This window comes from Carassius carassius, chromosome 7, assembly GCF_963082965.1.
Source record: "Carassius carassius chromosome 7, fCarCar2.1, whole genome shotgun sequence".
Taxonomy (NCBI): Eukaryota; Metazoa; Chordata; class Actinopteri; order Cypriniformes; family Cyprinidae; genus Carassius; species Carassius carassius.
Window position 1 is genome coordinate 24,191,092 of NC_081761.1, and position 21,994 is coordinate 24,213,085.

At 39.0% G+C, this 21,994-nt stretch overlaps 1 long non-coding RNA gene across 1 annotated transcript; it reads left to right on the top strand.

The window, feature by feature from the left end:
- Positions 1 to 16,673: 16,673 nt before the first annotated feature.
- Positions 16,674 to 17,637, top strand: LOC132143103 (uncharacterized). The gene is made up of 3 exons (XR_009434191.1): positions 16,674 to 16,817; positions 17,426 to 17,506; positions 17,576 to 17,637. It is a non-coding gene; the product is annotated as an uncharacterized LOC132143103 (long non-coding RNA).
- Positions 17,638 to 21,994: the final 4,357 nt, after the last annotated feature.

Sequence of the window (21,994 nt, forward strand, 5' to 3'; positions counted from 1 at the left end):
GTGTTGTGTGTATTCGCTGAAATTGGAGCTGTGGTATTTTCTGTGACGTTCATGGCTGTGGCCTCATTTTCAACAGCAAAGACAAGTAAGGCACCTGAATTGTACAAGATAAAGGTCTGGTCAGGTCATGGGGAACATGTTATTACAATCTACAAATTACTATATCTGTAAATTATAACTACATCCACAAAAATGGCTGAATGACCCATGGAAACCCCTTACTTAACAAATGTACAGTGGAAAATAGACAATTAATTTGAAGACTGATTTAAATCTTAATTCCACTGTTATTTTTTCATTATTATTATTAGCTATTTGCTCAATGTTTAGCAGTTACGCAAATTTTAAACAACAAAAACAACAACAATAAAAATAGATCTTTAAACATACCAATGAGGAGATGAATTGATGTGCAGCACATCTTTAGAGAAGATACGGTCTAGTCAAATGTGTTCCTTCCTCAGGACAGCGAGTGCTCAGTTTGAAACCGCATAACTTCCACTTCTATGACCACCACAGGATGCAGCAGTTAAGTTACCCAAAAAAGGCATATAAGGAACTTGTGCTCTTTTGTAAAGCTCCGTTTGCTGCATTTGATTAATACAACTAATTAAAATAAACAGGTTGTGTACACTATTTTTGTTTGCATTAAAGGAAAACGGGGAAATACAGATGTAGAGGAACATACAGTATGTGGTGCATTAAACTTTCAATTACAATTTATTTCATTTTAGATATTCTCACTTTATAAGTTATGTTGTATGTATAAGAGTAGTTTTTCAGAATTTTTCAGAAATAAAAGGGAAATAAGATGTCACTGGGGTGGTACCTTTTTAAAATGTACGCTTTGTACCTTATTTAACCCTTTAAGGGTGCATATTTGTGACTCAAACAGACATAATAGTACACAAATGATACAGAATTATTATATAATTTGAGCAAAGAAGGCTATGAAAATAATTCTGCACTGTTTATCCTTTTGATCTTCCATTCATTCATTGGCCATGATAATTAGCACCACTAGAAATGCTTATGTTTAAAAAAATCTACAAAGTACATTTCCATTCATATTTCCATTTTTAGCCCACCAGGGAGACTACAGACATGAGGTAACACAAAGGCCAAATTTCCTTAACCATACTTCAATATAAGTACAACCAAAGAATATAGTTGTGATGTGCAGCAGAAGATTATTGAGAAGGTGTCTGAAAGAAAATATGTAAATAAAAAAGAGCTTTATGGAGTTTACATAATGGCTTTAAAGGGATTGCCCACTGCTCAAGAAACCATCTCTAAATCTAGCGCTTCTTGAAAACTACAGACCGGTATCCCTTCTTCCATTCATTGCAAAGACACTTGAGCGAGCTGTTATCAACCAGCTTTCTATGTTCCTTGTACAGAACAACCTCCTGGACAGCAACCAATCTGGCTTCAAAAGTGGCCACTCAACTGAGACTGCTCTGCTCTCGGTTACTGAAGCCCTGCGACTAGCAAGAGCAGCTTCAAAATCCTCGGTACTCATCTTACTGGACCAGTCTGCTGCTTTTGACACTGTTAATCACCAGATTCTCCTGTCCACCCTCAGAAGGATGGGCATCTCTGGAACCGCTCTCCTGTGGGTTAAGTCCTACCTCTCTGACAGATCCTTCAGTGTGTCTTGGAGGGGTGATGTTTCAAAGTCACACCACCTTGCTACTGGTGTTCCTCAAGGCTCAGTACTTGGACCACTTCTCTTCTCCATTTATATGACATCATTAGGATCTGTTATTCAGAAGCATGGCGTTTCTTATCACTGCTACGCTGATGACACCCAACTCTACTTCTCATTCCAGCCAGATGACCCGACGGTAGCTGCTCGCATTTCAGCCTGTCTGAGTGACATTTCTAGCTGGATGAATGACCATCACCTTCAGCTTAACCTTACGAAGACCGAACTCCTGGTGATTCCAGCTAACCCATTGCTTCATCACAACTTCTCTATACAGCTGGGTTCATCAACCATAACTCCTTCGAGGACAGCCAGAAACCTAGGAGTTGTGATGGATCATCAGTTAAGCTTCACAGACCACATTGCTACAACGACCCGGTCCTGCAGGTTTGCCATTAGGAACAACATTAGGAAGATTAGACCCTTCCTGTCAGAGCAAGCAACCCAACTTCTTGTCCAAGCTCTTGTTCTCTCCAGACTGGACTATTGTAATGCTCTCCTGGCGGGCCTTCCTGCATGTACTGTCAAGCCTCTGCAGTTGATCCAGAATGCAGCAGCGAGGGTTGTCTTCAATGAGCCGAAAAAAGCTCACGTTACTCCTCTCCTCGTCAGGTTACACTGGCTAACAGTAGCCGCTCGCATCAAATTCAAGGTACTGATGCTTGCCTACAAGACGACCACTGGCACGGCACCAACTTACCTAAACTCACTGGTTAAATCTTATGTGCCCTCCAGAAGTTTGCGCTTTGCAAGTGAACGACGCCTTGTGGTGCCATCCCAAAGAAGTTCAAAATCACTCTCACGGACCTTTTCTTGGACTGTGCCCAGCTGGTGGAATGACCTCACAATCTCAATTCTTACAGCTGAGTCTTTACTCATTTTCAAGAAACATCTAAAGATTCATCTTTTTCGCCTGCACTTAACCAACTAACACTAGCACTTTTCCTTTTCTTGTCTTTTCATTTATAAAAAAAAAAATAAAATAAAAAATGGCACTTGTATACTGTAGTTGTTCTCTTGTTGACCTGACTGCTTCTATTGTTCTCATTTGTAAGTCGCTTTGGATAAAAGCGTCTGCTAAATGATTAAATGTAAATAAATGTAAATGTAATAAACAGGGATATCACAGGGACCCCATGCCGAGATATACTGCTGGATCTTTCATGTTGTGGGCTGGATACATTCATTGGATTCAGGTCCTGGATACATTTTCAGATATATGGCATCATGGACTTGCATAATGGACCAGGGTTAAATCTTCTATCAGGACAGTGATCCAAAAACAAACATCGAAATCCTTTTGAAGTACCTTTTGAAAAGGTTCCAAACCCATAACAGATTTGTTCGTCTTCAGAACACAATTTAAGATAGTTTGGATGAAAACTGGGAGGCTTGTGACTGTCCCATAGACTGCCAAGTAAATTACACTGTCAAGGTTATTTTTGATTTCTTCGCATACAAAAAGAATTGTTGTCTGACAATGCTTTTAATACTTTTCTGGACCTTGACAATACTTTTTACTTGGCAGTCTATGGCAGTCTTGACGGTCACAAGCTTCCCGTTTTTCATCCAAAATATCTTAAATTGTGTTCTGAAGACAAATAAAGCATTTACGGGTTTGGAACGACATGGGGGTAAGTGATTACATTTTCATTTTGGGGTGGAGTATCATTTTAGAGACACCTGGCTAATAGTAAATCCTGCTGGGACCATGTAAAACCACATATAGACACAAGGTGTCACTGTAGGTATGAGAAAGCAGAAGTGTGTTACAAAAATAATTCTGTTTAGTAACACAATTAATAATTGTTGTAATAATAAGTGGTGTTTTGATGTAGATATCATCTCTTGTAGTATCCAACAACTTTAAGTTAAAATATACACACATTAAAAAAAAAAATTAGTATTTTTTAATTTCAAAATATTGTATATTGTGGCAGAAAATGATCTTAATGACAAATGAAATGCTTGTAAACAAAATATGTATTGTTTCACTAGAACGGTAGTGTATGTTTGTGTATGGAGTTTATTGTGCTATTTGGGAAGTGTTGTAATGAATATACAACAAGTGTCAGATTTGGTAATAAATGAGTGTGTTGTCTACATTGTGGGGACCAAATGAAATGTGTGTGTGTGTGTAATCTAGACGTGTGGGGATGAGGAAAAAGAAGCACAGGTCTGTAAATGTTTGAAAGTGTTTGTGCATGTTGATGGAAGGGGTTGTATATTCATTATTACTGTTTATTTCCTCATGCCAGAGGTAATCAGTGACAGGATTAGTGCTAACTGCCACCCAGTTAGTCCCTCTGTGGGCCTGGCCATGCAGCTCGCCCATGAGGCTCTCTAATCTAGCTCTGAATGAGCCACTGACTGCCACATCAGAGCTCAAGTGCTGGCCAGAGTGGATGAGCTAATGGTTTCTCTTGGAGGTGTTGGGATAGCAGAGGAACGAGAGAGCGGGTGAGTGAATTAGAGAGAGAGAGAATGGGTGTGGAGAGAGGAGACCACCCACCCAGCGGATTCAGAATTCGGGAGGCCCAGACGTGCAGCTCCATTCTATGACCCTCTGTGCCGCCCGGAGCTCCAAGCTGGACCCTTCGTAATTGTGCTGCCGCCCCAATGTCCCCCAACCCCCATCTCTTTGCCTCCCTCAAGCTAACACAGGGAGAAAAGAGGGGGTGGTGGTAAACAGCCTGTCCCTGTCATTCCCTCACTCGCTCTCTCTCTCCTTCACAGTACAATGGGAGGGAATGCAGTGGCTGAAGCACCTTTAAAGTGGCCAAATGCTGCAAAGGCTGAATGAAACATCTGTGGAGGCACATAGCCCAAGGGGGAAATGCTATTCTGTTGTGCACCAAACTGGCAACCTGTTTTTTCTTTTTCCCCCCTAAAAATTGGCATATGTGAGCATACTGTATAAGAAGTGATTTTTACAAGGGTGCAAAAGATGCAATTTTATGTGTTTTGTTGTTCAGGGGGCAGATTCCTGCATATGTTTTCCACATTTTTATAAATTCATACATATTACAGGCTCTGAGAGAAATGTAATGATTTTGTGGAAGTTATAAACTGGAAACGCTGAAGTAAACATTCTTCGAGAAAGAAAAATAGGCAAAATGGCCAAAGAATGTACAATAATTAACTTTATGCCATTTGAAATCAATGTCAATCAGTATCTCTCTCTTTTTTTTTTTTAGGCTCTGAGACTTTCAGTGGAAACCTATTTGAATGTAAATACTCAAACTAAAAGTTTTTACATATTAAAAAGCGTTCAAATTACAATCATGTCCTCATAAAGGTGTCATAAACTATTTATTTATTTATTTCCCCTTGCTGGAAAGAGTATTATTCCATAGACGTTCAAGCATCTAATAGCTTATCACCTCTCAGAAGCATACATTTCCTAGACGTTCATCTGGCATTTTCAGACCATTTGCCCATCTGCTGTTTCATCTGTATATTTCCAAAGATGTTCATCAGATGTTTGTACACAATAGTTAGAATGCAATGCTTTCCAGATGATGAGCTCTGTGACAGAATACGACAGCTCAGCCCACATAACCTGCTGGTTTCTTGTTGCATATGCTTTTCAGAAAGAAAAACAGTTGTAGCAGTTTAATGCTGGTGATTATATGCTCCATCCGTGTCCCCAGTCAAAGCATAATCCAATGTGCTGTTGTGATTCCTTCCTATTCATGCTTCATGTCAATTGTGCTCACTGTTTTAAATATACAGTAATGAATGAGGACTTGGGCTGTCAAACTCCATGACATGACATGATATGAAGATACAGTATGCCACGACATTCTTAAATGAAAAATACACCAAATTAGTGCTTTTGCATTGCTTTTAAACTCGAAACGGACCCCTTTCAGTGTAATTGCATGCATTCTTCTTATTCTTATGTTACAAGGATGTTTTCCAAATTCTTTTCTTTTCTTTTCTTTATTTATTTATTTATTTAGCCAAATCTACCTGGAGAAATATGCATTGTGTGCAAAAGCTGTTTTACAAACAGTGGTCGTAACACTACAGCATTTGTGAGTTCTTAAAACTTTTCAGACTACATTTGCCTTATATTTAAAGGTATTTTTTTAGTGTCCGGGAGATGTTGCAACAGTTCTTATGCATTTAGTTTGCCTCATTTCTTTTTTCTCCATGCAATCCCAATCGGTGACTCTAACATGACATTTACACAGTGCTAAATATATTGTACTTAAACCATTAAATGAAGATTGTACAGACATGTTTATGGTATTTGTCTAGTCTAGCATCCAAAGGCATTCATGTATATAGGAACCTGTTGTTGGGGCTCCAGTCTTTGTCTGTATAGCCACTTGAGATAAGCTCAGCTTGGTAATAGCTGAGGTTTGAACTTACAAGACTTCTAATGCCAAAAGGTCAAGAACTGTGAGTATTCAAACCTCTGGCCTGCTGCCTCTCCTTTATCCCTCTTCTCTGTGAACGCTTCCTGAGGGCTGCGTTTGACAGACGCTCTCTGCAGTGCCTGTATAAATCATTGTTCACATTGTTTCGCTTGCTTCTACTTATATGCAACGCTCTGTGAGCCTCCTACTCATGCAAAACTATGAAAGTGAGATTTTATTTGCAGGTGGGTTAGTGGGGAAACATAAATCATATGCCTTGTAGCTGCTGTTTTCCTCGCTAATGATGCATTGCGGTTGAGGATTGCATTAGCTATAGCTGAATCTACTTGTGTGATCTTGCAGCACATCTTTACCAGACAAACCCAGAGTGACTATTTATATAATTGTCACATGTGGCTCATTCAGCACTTCAGCATAAGTAATTTGTAAGTTGCAAGAGGCTGTTTTGAAGAATGTCCAAGCAGGAATATGAAACACTTTTTCTTAAAGACCACACAAAACACATCCTGTTTACAATTAATGCTTCCACAAAAACACCAATAAAAGCCACATTAGAAAACAATCTCCAGACAGGCCAAAGAAAAGACCAAAGGATCAAGCAAAGGATAAATGCATCTAGAAAGGGATGATTAATTATCATGTAGGCTATACTAGGACTTATTTACATAAATAAGGTGAACCCGGTTACTGAGACAGCTATATGGCTGTTATTGAACTTGTCAGAGCTGAACCAGTACAATTGTAATAAAATGGGTATTTGTTGTATATGTTAAAATGCAGGGCCTTCTAGATTCATGACAAATGGCAAATGTAGATTTCTGTTATTGTGACCCAGATGTTCCTGTTTTTTCACAGACAGTCCCTGCTTTTGCTGGCATTTCCTCAAGATGTTCTCCAGAATGTTCCATTAGAATTCCAAATTGGCCTCGTCTTTTAAATTGCATATTTGGATTATTTTCAACTGTAATGTACTTGACATTTTAAATCTACTTAACAGTATCCTAATTTGCATCAGTCCAAAAGAATCCAGTCCTATCAAACAGAATTAAATTCAATTAATTGGGTTGATTGAGGTATTTACAATGTTGAATATGGTCATGCAGAATATGTGCTTTATAAGTACTAATAAAGAGCCAGTATCTTAGTAATAGGCATGCTAATAAGCAACTATAATGAGAATAGGTCCCTATACTAAAGTGTTACTGAAATGACTTGTACGCACATCTTAAAAACGGATCATTTTAGAATAATGGTTGACGTAAGATCAGTTTTGACGAGTGTAACCTGTTTTTACTAAGGTTTTTACAGTGATGCGTTACTCCCAAATATGTCAGGAAAGAATCTCCCTAAACCTGGGATTTAAAGGGTTAACTTAAATTAAGCATGTGTACCTGGCAGCTGGTAACACCACTGAACACTAACGGTAAGTTCATTCATTAGGGATGGAAGTCCAAAGCAGTTTTTTGGTCTCAATGGGAGTCCACCTGCAGAAAACACGCACAGACCGAGGTCCACAGGAGGTACGCAGATGTTGTTTCTCAATGTGAGGTGGGTCTTGGACTCAAAGATAGCTCGCTGCATATGGCACTAATGCTGGAACCTGACATCATTTCCAGTCTGAAATATGTGTGGCCAGAGAAAGGAGACAGCTCGATAAGTCAAAAACAACTGAACTTCAAATGTGCAGAGGCCATGCTAATAATAGCCATGAAATCAAAAGTGTTACACATTTTGACTGCCTGTGTACTATCAAATGTGTGTTGATGAGTTATTGATATTGTTTGTGTCCTCAGTCCAATCACTGCTGGGTGGTTAATGTCTGGCTCCCATCCTGCAGTTTTTCAAGTCAGCTTAGGTGCTCAATCACCCTTTCAAAGATTGTTTACCTCAAGTTAACCCAGGCCATATGAATATTTTTATGAAGAAGAATCCCCAGGTCTCCACGATTTGGTTTGTGTATTTAGTCCAATCAATGCTGATTAAGTCTTGCTCTTGTCTTCTAGGTTTTCAAGTCCACTTTAAACAGCAATGTCTGATTCTCCATGATTAAAAGTATATGTACTCTGGAAAATGTATTAGTTCTCATAGACAATTGTTTGTGGCTCTGTTTGTCTTGACTGGAAGCAGAGCTTATTGTTATGCCATATGTGTGTGTGTGTGTGTATGTGTTATGATTAAACTTCCTAATGACCAATTTAGCTTTTCCCATTGCAGTGCTCAACTTTAATTAGTAAGTGGCTAAGCAGCTTTGGTAGTTGTTATGTTAATTTCTTGTTTATCCCTCCAAGTCTAACAAACCACCCAGAACGATTGCATAAATCAAAAAAAGGAGGGCTTTTGCCTTCCTGATGCACTGAACAGAGCATTATTATGTGAACACACAAGCAAATGAATAAACAATACTTGAAGTTTTATATATATATATATATATATATATATATATATATATATGTATGTATATATATATGTATGTATATGTGTATATATATATATATGTGTATATATGTGTATATATATATATATATATATATATATATGTATATATATGTGTATATATATATATATATATATATGTATATATGTATATATGTGTATATGTATATGTATATATGTGTATATGTATATATGTATATGTATATGTATATATGTATATATGTATATGTGTATATATATATATATATATATATATATATATATATATATATATATATATATATATAAAATGAATCTGATCAAATTTAATTAGATCAAATTTATTTTTCTTATTACATTGGCTCTATGCATGTAGGCTTTACCCATTTATATTATATAAATTTTATTTTTAAATAATGATTCTGATTCAATTTAGCGAAGTCAGGTTAATTTTTCTGATTCCACTGTACATATATAAGTAAATATTGATTATATAAATATACACAAAAAATTGCCAAGAGGGGAAGAAAAAAACATTTCAAGATACAGTATATTTTCTAAAAAGCCAGCCTTATGTCATTCTTAAGTAAATATATCTTTTAGAAATCTTTTACTGGGAAAATAAGAAAATTTGAATGAGATGCGATCAATTCTCAGCATTTCATCTCTGGATGAAATTTAGATTTTTAGATGCAGGGTTTTTTTTTATATCAAAATTATAGTCTATCCTTTTTGATTACTTATGTAAAATGTAATTTTAAAGGAGCCTGAATGAAATGTGTCAAATACGGTAAAGAACAGAACGTAGCATTCCAAGTGCCGCCACCCTGCCACTACGTCACCAGTTCCAGGAGCTCTTTGATCTCTCAGATAAGTGCCATACCTAATCAGGTTAAAGCACTGCATGCCACAGAGGAAGGAAATTCCAGTCATAATGGCAACGTATCTGTTCCGCTCTTATGCGTCACATTCCTTGGGCTAATTAGGAGTAAATATCTGACCCAAGGACCGTCCGTATTAGCCCCCACCAGTGTGGTCCATCTGTTCCACTCGCTTAGCTTTTTTTTCCCGCTGCTAATTTGCAACACAGATGACACAAAACATAAGGAAGCTCTCCATGGCTTGCTCTCTCTTGCTCTCTACCTCCCTCCCTCCCTCTTCCCTCATGTTTACTCACTCTCATGCTGCTCTCTTATTCTTTTCAGTCTCTTTCAGTCTCAGTCATTAGCCCCGATCATTACGGCCGGGATATAAGTTATTATTCAGCTCCAATTATCTGCTGCCAGTGACCCAAAGGGTTGGCCCAGCATGGGGCTCTCCAACAGTACTTTAGTCGCATGCACATCCCTCTTTATTTGGATTGCCAAACCAAAGATACTTTTTTTTTCATGGTGTGTGTTTTTAGTGCCTTCTTAAGCAATAGCAGGTGTAGGTTTACTTTAGCCTAGAGGTCCCACAAAATGTGACCTAAGATAGATTTTTAATGCTGAATTTATAGTATCATTTTTAAAGAAAGAGCCATTATATCATCGCTCAAACTTAATAGCTGTATGTGGTTAAGGATTGTCAATGATCCACACAATAGAAGGGCAATCGGTTCCGTTTCTCTAGTTTCTACGGTATCTGCATTCAGATGAGGTACGGGAAGTGATGCGGTGAGAATGCAAGAAATGCGATATCTGGTGTTATGCTATGAGGCACTTCCTGTTTTGCGAAACTTCAGGTTATATTGTGACACTACTGTGTTACATTGCAGCAAACTTTAAAACAACAGTATGTTTATGGTTTGAATTAAGAGCTAGACAAGTAGTGTTAATATAGTCAATGGAATGTTAATCAATGTTTGATTTCATCAGTAATATCAAAGATTTTATAAAAAGTATGTCAGTATGATTAAAAACATTGTTATTAACTTTATTTCAGGAGCTCAAGTTTTCATAGCAATGACAGTTTTAACGTTTTATTTTGTTAATAAATGTTTAAATGTTGACACGCACAATAATTTCTGCTAACATAATTACGGCGCTTTAAAGCAATTGACATGACAAGTTATTGACTAAATTAAGGTAATTTTTGACAAATAAGAAGCTTTGACTAAAACAAAAAAATATATATAAAAATTCAGAAAATTTAAGGAAAGACATTGCCTCATACAAATGAGTTGAAATGATGCAATTAAAATATAAAAATAAAAAAGACACTCCTGTATCACTAAAGCTAATAGTTCAGACCTGTTCTGTATAAGTAGATATCAACTGTTTTTCCAGTTGGATGCTACTCAAGAGCAACACTATTTGAGGCTTGGCCAGTGACTCAAAGAGTGCAATTGAGCCACGGTGGGCAGTAAGGATGGATGGAGGGAGGCTGAGGTAAACTAAAGTCACCGCACAATGATTTGTTACCCTGTATTTATGAAGCAGTCATAATTTATGAGGCATTCCTAATACTACTGCACTGGACTTTATGACAGCTGGATGCCGATGAGTAATAGCCAGTGATGGACATGGTGAGAGCTAAATGTTACATCATGCAGTATACCACTTCATAGAAAATCTTAAGACGCATGGTAAGAAGTCCAAAGTATGCTATAAATTATGTTGAGCTGGATTTCTCTGTGACTTTTATAATTTATGTGGAAGGAAAAGAAAGGAGGCCACTTAAGAATGAAATAGATCAATATTTTTTAGAAAAGGGCATGAATTAAACGCCTATTAAAGGAACATTTTCTGTCATCATTTACTCACTGTTATGACTCTCTTTCTTTCTTGTAACACAAAAGGGAAAATTTTCAAATTTAAAGAATTGCTCATTTATGCATTTAAGATTAATGGGGATTGCAGTTTTCAGGTGATCTGGTTCACTTTTTCCCTCCACAAATCACACTGATTCAGCTCTTTGTCCAAGAAAAAAAAGAGAATTTAATTTGTGTGTGAATCATACCTTTTAAAATGTCATAAATTTGATTATACAGTTCATAAGTATAATTGCAATTGTATAAGTATAATCACCCCCCCCCCCCCCACAAAAAAAAAAAAAGTTCGAGCTAGGCCAGACTTTTATTAGATATTTTATTATATTAGATATTGAAATTGGATATTGAAATTGGGAAAGTTAATATAAACATCAGTAAACATCTTACTACAAATAACTTTATGTGTGTCTTGTGTAAACACAACATAGGGTTTCTTTATTTCTAAGGTACTTATCTTTAATATCTGCATTTAGTCAATCCTAGTTACATTCTAATTTATTTTGAATATTTGGACTTTTAAATGCCTAATTTCGAGTTCTTGTGGTTTGGCTCTATTTGACCGCATTTAGTCAATGTGTGTGGGCAGTGCTGCTAGCCTTCATGTTCTGAATATGCTTTTGACTTGTGGATAGAGGAATACTCATAAATTGAACATTAAAAGAGCATATAAAAAAGTCACGACGTCTGTATTTATTCAGGATATGGAGAATAATAGTGTATTGAGCTTTAAATATTTTGAGATTACCTGTGAGGTTCAAAGGCAAAAAAGAAGAAAAAAGAAAAAAATTCCCAAAAAATGTTTACTTTTCAAAAAGTAAAAGGCAAAAGATCTTCCATTTTGCCACCATAATTGCTGTGGCAAAACAATAAATAAAATTAAAAAATTCAGTGGCATCATGCCTGAATGACTGTTTCCCCATTGCATTCAACCCTGCCTTAGTGAAGTGCCTCAAGCAGCAGGTCATGACCCATATCAAGTCCTACATCCCACCCACATTGGACACCTTATCCAGTGCGCTTATGGGCAAAACCATTCTACAGTGGATATGATACCACATCATTTATCACACACTTGGCCCTCTCCCATCTATAGAATCAAAACACTTATGTTAGAAAACTGGTCATTGATGTCAGTTCAGCATTCAAAGCTACCACTGACATTAACTGATGAAACAAAGGCATTTGGATTGTACACCACACTGCAACTAGATCCTAGACTTCCTGACTAACATACCTTAGGCCGTCAGGATCTATGACTAGACCTCCCAAACCATCATCTTGAGTACCGGCCCCCCCCAGGGCTATGTCCTCAGCCATTTACAGTTTAAGCTGCACTATAAAAAATTAAAAGTTTAAAGCAACCACCTTCAGCAGATTTTTGAGTTTTCTCAACTTGTTTTTGTAGACTTACAACTTTGCCAGGGATGTGAGCAACCATATCATTCAGTTCAGTAATGACACCACAGTGGCAGGGCTCATCTGATGATAATGATGAGACCATGTGCACAGAAGAGGTGAGAGAGCAAGATATATGAACTCTCTGTTTGACAACAAGACAAAAGAGGTAATTGTTGGCTTCAGGGTATGTCATGTGCCCCACTCACCTTTGCATGTCAGCAGGGCAGAGGTGGACGTAGCCCACAGCTTCAAATTTTTACCTCCCAATCTGCAAAGCTTTATTGTGTAGAAAATTATTTGTCATTTAAAACAAATTAGAAGAAATATACAAATATCACTTATATTTTTTACATAATAATCACAGAATGTTTTAATGTGCATTCTTAATAATTTTATCAAATAATGCAGACATAAATTTGATTATTTTTTGTGTGTTTTTTTAAATTACAAAAAGCTGGCAATAAGCAAGACATTTAATTGGAGAAATTTATCAAACACAATGCCATTATTTGAAAATAAAATTGTTTTGGAACTGTTTGTAAAAATGTAAATGTATAAAACTTTATAAGTGCCCATTTCAGGGTTTTTTCTTTTTTAAGTGGTAAAAGAATATTATTGGAGTGTGTTTTTCAAGAAAATACTATTTCAGTTTTTCTGATTCAGAATATTATTTTTAATTCAATGTTACTATTTTTTTCCTCATAATTGTTTTACATCCACTTGCAGTTGCTGAGTGGAAATTGTTTTCACAATCTTTTTTTTTTTTGATAGTTATAAAAATATATATTTTTATATAAATACAATTTTATTTTATTTATTGTCTGTGATTATTAATTGCAGCTTGACTGTTCATGTAAGTGATGTACCATCTACTGCAGAGTCTTCATTCTAGTATGCTACTTCAAACTGGCAAAACTAAACTAAAAAGACTAAATAAAATTACTTAACAAAATACAGTTTAGTACTTGAGTGTCATTGAGATCCACTAAATAATAATCTTGAATCTTCCCATTGTCTTAGTGTAAGACAAAGTTAAGGGAAAAACTGTGCTTTCTAAAATGAAAACATTTGGAATGAAACTAAACAGACCTTTAGAAATGATGATCACTCTTATAGTGTTATATGTTGCCCACACAGGATACTGCCCCGTGGTAGCGAGCGGGGCATTAAGATGAGTGGTGTGAGGAAACGTGGAGAACGAGAGCTGGGGGCATTGATCTGTGACAGCAGATAGCAGAGAGGCCGTGAGGGGTCAAGCAGCCTGCCGGCCGGATGACGCCCCATGCATTCATCCAACACACACAAACTTGCCCACAGCAGACGTGGGTCACTGGCTAGAGCACATCTACTCATTATGGGCTTGTCTGTTTGATGGTCACACCCGGTGAGTGTGTCAGTTAGTTTGTGTGTGTAAGAGTGATTGTGTGTGAGAGTTCTGCACCGAGACAAGGTGTGTGTGGCTGTCAGTGGTGTGTATATGAACTTGATGTGTGTGGCCCTGCATATTAACGTGGGTATGTGAGAGAAAAACTGTGTGCATGTTCACCTAATATGTATAACTGTGTGTGTGTGTGTGTGTGTGTGTGTGTGTGTGTGTGTGTGTGTGTGTGTGTGTGTGTGTGTGTGTGAAACATGGTACTCCACGGGGAGATAAGCATCCCAGGTGGTCTGGTGTGGGCTGAAACATGAACGTCCTCAGTGTCTGTGGCATACCTGTGAAGCACAGCCCTCAGACTGGCAGTCTCCATGTTGAGAGGAAACCCTACACTTCACACCCTGTGCTCGCAGCTGGTCCTGTACTCCCATAGGAACCAGGTCTGTCTTTACACGCTCTCTGCTTCTTTACCCAACATGAGCAATGTTATTACCACCACAACCTTTCCGGAACCCCCTTTTTTTCTTGCTAGGTGGTACAAGGGTGGATGGATGAACGCTGCAAACTTTACCATATTGTGTGTCCTCTTAACCCAATCTGTTTTGTCCCCCATCACAGACATTATCATACATGAATATGGTATTGTCATACATTTACTAGGATCCTTATTTCAGTGGCATTACACATTGGGCGTAATATCAGCTAGACATTTTTTTATTACAGTCCTTGTGTGTGTAAGATACAGGGCTCAATGTATTAGGGAATAATAGACATGCAGTATATCATACGGCTTAAAGGAGCATGTGTTTTATAACGAGGTAAAAGATCTTTTCATCTCTGCTGCTCAAAACAAGGTCTTCTGATGGTTAAAAGGTACTGGCTTACTCCTTTTATTTCCTTTTTTCCTATTCGGTGTTCTTACTGTCACGGTTCATGAATTCACTGTCTCTCTCTCATCTAGTGTGCTGTTGTGTGTGTCTGTGGGCGTGGTCACTGATCAGCGGTGATCAGTAGCGCCAGCTGGATTCTATTGTTTGTTCCCTTTATAAGTTAAGTAACCAGTGTCTCATGTTGTCATATCGTTGTGCTTCCCGGTGTGTTTCCTGTACCTGTTCCTGTGTCTGTTTCATTTGATTGGATTTCCCGTGTCTTCGTCGTGTTCAAACCTGGATTATTGCTCTGCACTGAATCACCGAGCACCATCACGAGGGTTTACTGCACTGGACCGGAGTACCATTCAAGGGATCATCACTGGACTGAGCACCTTCACCAGTTGTCCACCGAGGTCCCTGCGTTACGGTTTCCATCCTGTGTTGTGTCCGCCCGCCTGTTCTACTGTGCAGACAGCCATCTTTTGTTCAGTGTTCTGACCATTGTGCTGAGTACTAATAAAGAGCGTTATTGCATTTACATCCTGTTTCTGTCTTAGGTAACAGAACAATCTGACCCTTTATGGATGTAGCAGGCGCTACGACGTTGGACGAGTTTGCGGCTCGAAGCATCGCAAGAATGGACACCCAAGAGGAGAACATCTCTATCACGGGACGGGCGGTCCAAGCGCTTGTGACGCAGGTGTCCGAGCTCACCCAACAACTACAACAGCTAAGAGTTCCCACTGCGCCGCCCACACCGCCAGTTCAGCCCTCTCCACCAGAGCCGCGGCCGCGGCGAGAACCGAGACTGCCTACACCAGATGGATATGCAGGTGAACCAGAGTTTTGCAGAGCATTTTTGACCCGCTGTTCTATGCACTTTTCATTACAGCCACAGATGTTCGATCAGGAATAGTCCAAGGTGGCGTTTGTGTGGACGCTGTTATCGGGCAAAGCGGCTCTCTGGGGAACAGCGATGTGGGAGAATCAAGACCCAAGACCGTGTCCAGAGGGAGATTTATATGCTGGACCTTCCTACCAGTCTCAATGGACTTATTGAGTTAGCACTACGAGTGGATGCTCGGCTGAGCAGAATGGGTCGCTTCCAACAGAACCATCCATTTCGCGGCACAGAGACCATGCGCTCTGACAACCTGGATATGGTCAGTCCCATTTACGATCCTGAGCCCATGCAGGTGGGTAGAGCTTGGCTTTCCCGGGAGGAGAGAGAACGGCGGAGGTCCCAAGGACTGTGTCTATACTGCGGGAGGGCGGGCCACTTCATCCACTCATGCCCGTTAAAAGATCAAGCCCGGGAGTAACTATGAGGCTACTATCGGGTGGGATCTCCGCCGAGAAGACCTCATCATCACCATCATCATCTACTCTCCTTCCGGTAAGACTAAGGTGGGCAACCAACATACATGACACCAAGGCTTTATTCGGGGGAAGAAGGTAATTTTATGGACTTAGGACTGGCTCACCGTCTTCACATTCCTATCACCCCTCTCACGTATAAGATTTCTGTCAATGCTCTTAATGGACAACAGCTTCCCAACATTTCACACGCTACTGAACCCATCACTCTCATCATGTCTGGCAACCACACTGAGACAATAACATTCCTCCTCATGAACTCACCTCTTGCACCAATCGTACTAGGTCATCCTTGGTTCACACAGCATAATCGATTGGAGGCACAATTCTGTATCTATGTGGAGTAATACGTGTCATGAGTCATGCCTATTGTCTGCGTGTTCGTCTGTACCTGTGTCTGTATTTCAGGAGGAGGCAGTGAATTTGTCTAACGTGCCCGGGGAGTACCAGGACCTGACAGAAGTGTTCAGTAAGTCTCGTGCTGCTTCTCTTCCTCCACATCGTCCCTATGACTGTGCCATAGACTTAGTGCCAGGTGAGTCTCCGCCTAAGGGCAAGTTATATTCACTTTCTGTTCCAGAGAGGGAGGCTATGGAGAAATATATTTCTGATTCTCTAGCATCCAAATTCATTAGACCTTCCTCATCTCCAGCAGGGGCGGGGTTCTTTTTTGTGGGGAAGAAGGATGAGTCTCTGCGACCGTGCATTGATTACCGAGGGTTGAACAACATCACGGTGAAGAATACTAATCCTTTACCGTTGATGTCTTCAGCCTTCGAGCGATTACAGGGAGCATCCATCTTCACAAAATTGGATTTACGTAACGCTTATCATTTGGTTCGCATAAGGAAGGGTGATGAATGGAAGAGCGCGTTTAATACCCCTAGGGGGCACTTTGAATACTTGGTTATGCCTTTCGGGCTGTCCAACTCGCCAGCGGTCTTCCAGGCACTCGTCAATGACATGCTGAGAGATATGGTTGACCAATTCATATATGTCTACCTGGATGACATATTGATCTTTCGTCTTCTCTCCAGGAACACGTTCAGCATGTCAGACGAGTGCTTCAGAGGTTGCTAGAGAATGGGCTTTTTGTCAAGGCGGAGAAATGCGTTTTTCAGGCACAGTCTGTTCCTTTTCTAGGGTACATCGTCTCGTCTGAGGGAATGCGTATGGATCCTGACAAGGTTAAGGCTGTGATAGATTGGCCAAGTCCAGATTCCCGTAAGGCCCTACAGACGTTTCTGGGATTTGCCAACTAGCCGCGCCTCTGACTGCCTTGACCTCCCCCAGAACGACGTTCAGGTGGTCTGATACAGCGGAAGCTGTATTTGCCAAACTTAAGAGCCGCTTCGTTTCGGCTCCCATCCTCTTTGCCCCTGATCCATCACACCAGTTCGTGGTGGAGGTCGACGCGTGGGGAGTCACAGTTTCGATCCTGCGTTGTGTCCGACCGCCTGTTCTACTGTGCAGACAGCCGTCTTTTGTTCAGTGTTCTGACCATTGTGCTGAGTACTAATAAAGAGTGTTAATGCATTTACATCCTGTTTCTGTCTTACGTAACACTTACGTTACAAGATATTTTGGTTTATGAGAAAGAGAAATGCAGGGACAAACCAGACAACCCTCTCTAATAGGGCATTCTGCATTTTATGTTAATTACTAGATGATTAGTAACAGATATTCTAATAATCAACTTTAACTGATAATCATAATGTAATATTATTATATAAATGTATGTTCTGGGTTCAGTACAATATGTCAACATCATAATGTTTAAAACCACTGTTAAGTGTTAAGGTTACAGTAACGACTCGTGGACATAATGGGTTCCCATGGGTTTAAAAGCAGAAATGTGATGCTCATATTTTTGTTAAAGCACTTACATGAGTCACTCAATAAAACATTTATTATCTGAGCTGTAAAACTGTGTTTCTGAGTAATATTCCTCTCCTTTTCTTGTATCCTTGTCCACATCATGCAAAAATTACCCATTTTACTGGCGTTACATAGTTATGGCACTGAAGATTGCCGGATATAACTTTACACAACCAATACTAGTGATTTTATTAAATGAATATGTGCCATTCAAAAGTTTGCGCTGAGTTTATTTTTTTTTTTTCTGAATTCTTTTATTCAGCAAGGATGCATTAAAATGATGAAATTTGATAATGAAGACTTTTACATTATTACAAAAAAGACCCATTTTGTTCATTCAAAGTTTTTTTGGAACCTTCTAATAATCTAATTTCATGTAAAAGAATGTAAAAAATGTATCATGTTTTCTACGTTTTGAATCACCATAACTGTTAAACGGCATTGATAATAATGAGAAATATTTAATGCCTCCCGAAACACATACAGCTTTGCATCCCAGAAATACATGACATTTTAAAGTATATTTAAATGGAAAATGTATTTAAATATAATTTCTCGATATTACTGGCAAAAAATAAATAAATAAATAAAAATTTGCACTGTAGTGTAAAGAACAACCCGATCTCATGAAAATGCGTATAAATACTACGCCAAGAATAAAAAAAAAAACTTGTGCCATTTATATGCAAAAATTGCCTTTGGCATGTATATGTTACGCAATGGGTAGGATTAGGGTTGTGGGATAGATGTGCAACATATGCATGCAAAACTGCATATTATATGCACGCCAGAGTAAATTTTTGCATATCACTACAACAAGTTATGTTTTTATTTGTCATACTATTTATAATGCATCTTCATGAGACCGGGTTCTAAATTGAACCACTGAAGTTGGGTAGACAGTGAAATGGCACATGTGAACGGGAAGGGTGGCAACAGAGCTGATATGTTGTTTTGAAATTTCCAAGGGCATAAATCCTGTAGGTTCCTAAACACTGATGGAATGAAAGGTAGAAGTGGATGCTGGCATATATCATCATGAGGTGGGTCCAAATGATGTTTGGTCACACTGAGACAGATCCACCAGTATTAACATGGGATGATTTAATTACAGATAAGGAGGACCAGTAGAGAAGTGCTGACAGCTAAATACAGTGCTGAAACAGCTTCTACATGTCGATGAGTGGTAAGATGACAGGAAAAAGAGCAATGAGAGAATCAAATGAGAAGAATGAGAGATGATGTTAAGGGCATCAGATTAGACAACAAACATTGTGCGGTGTTGTAGCCTGTCCAGACTTGTTCCCACGTCATTAGGACACATACTTTCCCCTTTCAGCATCCAGTCTCTGTTTAGCAAGCATATACCAAGAAATATACAGCAGTTGCTTTGTGTTTACCCAGTAACCAAGACACATTCACATCACACTTTTCTGACTGAAGAAGAAACACCCAACCAGTACGAGGACGTTTCATAAATGAGCTGTGCTGACATTCGATTTTCAGATTTGAGACCTTCACTTCAAAAGAAACAAAAACATTACAACGTTTTAGAGTAGCAACTGCATGTTACGTAGTTGTCAGGACTCAAGGCCAAGCTTAAATATAACAACTTTCAGGTGGTTCCTCAGAAATAGATGTTCATTTTTTCCCTATATTTAGAAGCCAGCGCTGCCCAGTCTCACTGTTCCATGTGATTATCTCTTTGTTTAGAAGCATCCATTTTGTTTTCAATTATAACGTAGCACAAAAGTAATAACATGTTGTCTTAATAAAGTAGAACCTTGGGATATACCTACAGCCCTGACACTAGCATAAGTGGGGCCACATACCGAGTGATACCCAATCATTACTGTGGGAAATTAAGGAATGAGTGGAGTTTCATTTGGATCGGAGCACAATGGCCATGTAGCTTCCATTCCTGAAGGCTTTTGCCGTGGCACTACTGAGTATGCATTTTAGGCATTCATTCTCTGTGCTGATAATGGAGGGAAATTGTTGGAATTCTGTGAAATTACAAATGTTTTACGTTAAAGGGATAGTTCACTCAAAAATGAACATTTTGTCATCTACTGGCACTCATGTCTTTCCAAAACATACTTTTCTTTTGTAAAACACAAAAGATATTTTGAAGAATTTTGGCAAACAAACAACATTGGAGCCTGTTGACTTCCGTCGTATGAAAAAAATTTTTATATATATATATATATATATATATATATATATATATATATATATATAAATATATATATATTTTTTTTTTTGTGAACTATCCCTTTAATGTTCATACATTTTAATGTTAAACAGAGTACTACACTCATCTTGGTAGCATTGTCAAATTCGCCTAAATATTTAATGAGTGAAGATGCAAAAGTCGTGGGATTCCGTGTGGGTCTATTGAAACAAAATCAGTCATCTCAGTGAGTGACGTTATCATTTGAGGAATTATATACCAGGCTTGGATGTGAGCGCAGTATATCTTCCTCTGTGCGAAAACAGCAATATCTGTCAGTTCCTTTCTAATAAAAAAAAATCCACTCTCCAAAACACACACACAGTGTTAGCACCTCATCCTTTCTTTCTGTCCCACTCTTTTTTTCTGTTTCTTTCTCTCAGCTCTGAGAAGTTATTAATGCTGAGGGTTCATTACAGCTGTTCAAACATGGGGTCGGCAAATGACCCGTGGTTTAGGAAAACACAGTGATTTACTCGGCAGTGTGTGCTAAAATAATCTGAAGGGGAGCGTAATAACATTTGTCATTACTCACAAGATGCCACAACTCACTGGAGAGTAGAGGAAGGGAAAGTGAGAGAAAGTGAGTTGTAGCAACTGTGCCGGAGGGGTGTGGAGGGCAGTAACGAGGAGTAGTTCACCCAAAACTTACAATTCGGTCTTTATTTTATAGCCCTCATGTCATTTCAAACTCATATGACTTGCTTTCCCGTGTGAAATAAGGAGAAATTCAGAAATATTTTCTGCTCACTCATTTCCATGTAGTTACAATGAATGGGAACTGGAGCTTTCAAGCTTCAAAAAGGATGTAAATAAACCTATTTAATATCTATCTTGTTCTGTGTTCTAATACTTTTAACCTTTTGATGCCTACTGTATCATATTCAATACAAACATTTCTAAGACCTCTAAATTATCAAAAGACTTGCTGTAAATCTATACATGCTTTCTGTTGTCTGATTGATAGTTCATACTATCAAGATTAAGGCATTTAAGTATAATTCTAAACTATATAACTATAATTCTAAAGTAAGTTCCTCTTCAGGAACTTGAGCTGCGTCGAGAACGCTTGGGGAACGCCTCCAGCGTGACGTCTCTGAATAACGTGTGTAATCAGTCTAATGGATGGGTGAGACGTCATAGGCGGGTGACGTCAGAGACCAGGAAGCATAAAAGCATGAGCGGCGAAGCTGGCAACCAGCCTCCTGTTTTCAGCAAGCGCTCTGTGTGTGTTTCAGTTGCTATCTGTTTGTGAGTCTTATTTAGTGTCGTTTGTCCACTGATAAGGGAGCAGACAACCTTTTGAGGCAGGGGCCGAGGCCTGGGGAATGGCGGCTTCACACCGAGGTGATGAAGCAGAGTTGGAGAGGTTGGCCAGACTCGGGTGGATCTGTTTGCGACTCGAGAGACATCGCACTGTCCCCTCTGGCTTCCTCTGACTCATCCAGCTCCACTGGGGCTGAACGCCATGGTACAGACGTGGCCGAGGCTTCATCTGTACATTTTTACTTGATTGCTCTGCTCCCAGGAATTCTGTAGAGAATGCGCCGGGACGGAGTCCGGCTGCTGTTATTAGCCCCATTCTGGCTGGGCCGGGTATG